Here is a 2,808-nt window from a genome sequence, read left to right on the forward strand (position 1 = left end):
GGAGACCCGGAAGAGGCTCCTGGCTTCGGATTGGCATAGCATTGGCCATTGCGCTCACTTGGGGAGTGAATCATCAGATGGAAGATCTTTCTGTCTCTCCTCTCTGCATATCCGCCTTTCCAATAAAAAAAATAATAAAAATAAATCTTAAAAAAAAAAACTATATGGAGTAAAGAATTTACCCTTGCTCTCTGGGAGGCCATCTATGTCACCCCCAATAGGAGTATCTTTGCTTAGGGCAGGTGATGGCCATCTGGCAAAGCCAACCATGTAGATCAGATGGAGGCTTTGAGTCAGGCAGGACTAGTCCACATGCACACTAGGATCAACTACCTGGGCAATCCATTAGTAATGCCTCTGTAAAGGAGAAACTGACAGAAGTTTCTCATTCACAACCTTCCCAGCCTCTGCTGTTCAAGTCTCTCCCTTTGGGTACATTTTCATTTGTATCTATTATTTGTGGTGATTACCAGAAGTCTAATAGTTTCCAGTGATCCCTGTGAGTCCTTTAAGGGTTAGTCGCCTTGAGTGTGGTTCGGGGAATCTTGAACCTGGAGCTGATGTCAGAAGTGAAGGCTTCCTGTGAATGAGCGGGTCCTGAGATTTGGCTGACTGTGATGTGCTGCTGTCATCCTTCAGGGTCAGGCTAAGCAACCTGAGTTTGGAGAACTAAAGACATCTCCTCTTGTCTTTTTGCACCTCTATGAAAGTAAAACCCAAATAAGGTTTCCTTTTGCTCAATCCCTTTCACTAATCTTCGGTTTTCCTGTCTGGTGCTCAGACCACTTAGGATGCCTGTTCCTGCCATGAACAGAACACTTGCCTTCAAATCACTTCCTTCATGGGCTTTGTAGCTGTCGCAGAGTGGAAAGTGTGAAGCCAGTCCAGGGCCGCTGCAGAGCTTGGGGAGGTGGTTGACAGGAGGGATAGCAGCTTCGTGTTCATTCTGGAAGTTTCCTCCTACAGGAAGGAAGCTTGGTCATTGCAAATTCCAATTGCTTTCTTCTCTTTCATCCACTCCGTCCCACAGGAAGAAATGTGCTTTGATCTCTTTGATAACTTTAGCTAAGCTCCTCTGGGGACTGAGCCTGCCACATGTCCCACTTCATCTTTCCTACTCCAGGTGTGGTGTATAACTAGATACTAAATCTGACTTCTGATGGGTACAACTGCTTATCTCATTAGGCTGCAGCCACAGATTAGCATTTGCCAACAGCCATGATGAAACTGTCCCTCTTTCTCCATGATCTTACTTGCCAATTTGATCAGAAAACAGGGGGAGAAAAGCAACATATTGGACTTCTCCGGGCTCCTACACTCACCACTGAGAGCCCAGAGGTATTAAACCCGCCTACTCTGCCATCAACGCGTCAGAAACGTGTCCCCTTTGTTACTGCATCACCCACCCTCATGCCAAACAGGAAAGTCAGAGAAGCAGGAGAAAAAGGCTTTTCTCTCAATTAGCTTTGTTTTTTATCAAGGAGGAAAATATGTCACAGAAGTGCCCTTGCTGACTCACTGTTGTAGCCACATGTCCATCCCAACCAGTAACTGGCAAAGAAAAATGGAGGCATCGTGGCACTTTTGAGTACCTCAGCTAAATCATGATGGATCACTTAGAGTTAGGGAGGTGGCCTCCAACTGAAAGCATGGTTCTGTTGGAAAAAGAAAGAAGATAATATTGGGAGTTTATAGCTTGCTGTGTGTGCTGTGGTCCTGTTCACAGTTCATGGTTTGAGTATTTATTGGTTGGATGGTTTATTAGTGATCTTGTCTTCCTTTCTACTATAAGTCCCATGAGGTAGCCTGTAGGCCTTCCTCATAGCACAGGCTCAGTGACCATCCATGGGAACACAGGAGTGATAATCATCTGAACAGAAGTGCTGAGCATCATAGTCAATGATGGAGGAAATGTCAGTGGTACGCCTTGTCTTCAAAGAGTTGACTCTATGAAGGAGGCAAGACTTGCATATTGAGTCTGTTTTCAGCCAACATAAAACAGGGCATCTCCTTTCCTTTCTTTACCTCCATAACATCTATCCAGCGTCCACCAAGTGTAGACATCACAGTGGGCTGCAGCAGGGTGCAGTGAACAAACCTGGTGCCCTGTCCTTCCAGGTGAAGGCTAGGGACGGCGATCTTTCAGAATCCGCTGTGCTGGAGAGCATCAAGAGACCAGGGGAGTGGGGGAAGGAAAATGTTCCAACAAGGAACATTCCTGCTAACTTGGAAGCATTGACCAGCAGCTGTTATCTTGGGGAGAAAAGAGTCATAAAAAAATAAAAAATAAAAGCTAAGAGACATTTAGATATTGCTACCTCCATGTTGCAACCCTGAAAACTGAGACCCCCAAAGAGCTAAATGATTGTCCACCAACGATGAGGGACAGGAGCCCAGGCCTGCTGATGGCTCTCTTCTGGGGTCTACTGTCTTCCTGGTGAGATACCTAGCTGACATCAGAGTCGTAGAGTTGGGGATTGTTCGGGGTCTGGCCTCTTTCCTGAACGCCTCAATCCATCTTCTCACAGCTAGCATGGAAAGCCATATTCGTCTCCCTCCTGTCCTTCAACTAACAACCCCTCCTCAGTGGATGGAAATAGCCAGCACTGGCACGTCTTGCCTTTTCTTGTAATGACAGCGCCTCTTTTGTATTTAAGCACTAATTATAATTAGTCATTTCCTAGAAAGTGTGCAAACATCAGAGCACAGCTGGGAACCTGCATAATTTAAGCATTATTGCTCATTTAACTTCGCAATCTGGGATTGTGTGGGTTTTACAAAAGAACCTGCAAATCCTGGAAGATGAGG

Source organism: Ochotona curzoniae, unplaced genomic scaffold, assembly GCF_017591425.1.
Source record: "Ochotona curzoniae isolate NIBS_2020 unplaced genomic scaffold, NIBS_Ocur_1.0 contig_1014, whole genome shotgun sequence".
NCBI lineage: Eukaryota > Metazoa > Chordata > Mammalia > Lagomorpha > Ochotonidae > Ochotona > Ochotona curzoniae.